This window comes from Apaloderma vittatum, unplaced genomic scaffold, assembly GCF_000703405.1.
Source record: "Apaloderma vittatum isolate BGI_N311 unplaced genomic scaffold, ASM70340v1 scaffold21750, whole genome shotgun sequence".
NCBI classification, from domain to species: Eukaryota; Metazoa; Chordata; class Aves; order Trogoniformes; family Trogonidae; genus Apaloderma; species Apaloderma vittatum.
This window is the reverse complement of record NW_009695332.1, coordinates 4,116-4,367: the sequence shown is the minus strand read 5'-3', so window position 1 is coordinate 4,367 and position 252 is coordinate 4,116. Positions and strand designations below refer to the sequence as shown.

The following is a 252-nucleotide window of genomic DNA, read 5'->3' as shown; positions in this document are numbered from 1 at the left end:
AAGCTGTGAGGTGTTTCCCAGGGTGAGAAAAGGGAAGGAGAGGGGCCTGAAGGCTTCATGGAAAAGCCAAAGCAATAGAAGAAAGCCCAGATGGGCCCTTGGGATGGAAGCATGAAGGGTGCTGCTCACCCTTCCCGAGCAGCGAGCGATCGGCAATCGCTCCTTGACTTGACCTCAGGCCCCACAAGACCGGTTGGATGCCGCCAACCAAGGCTGGTTTTCACGAGGTGAGGGAAGGGGAAAAGGAAACCG

General features: G+C 56.7%; 1 protein-coding gene across 1 annotated transcript in view; it reads right to left on the bottom strand.

The window, feature by feature from the left end:
- Positions 1 to 252, bottom strand: part of LOC104275178 (transcription factor CP2-like) — a gene marked incomplete at both ends in the record, with an annotated part of 2,106 nt that overhangs the window by 471 nt on the left and 1,383 nt on the right. The gene's annotated exons all lie outside the window — the stretch shown is intronic.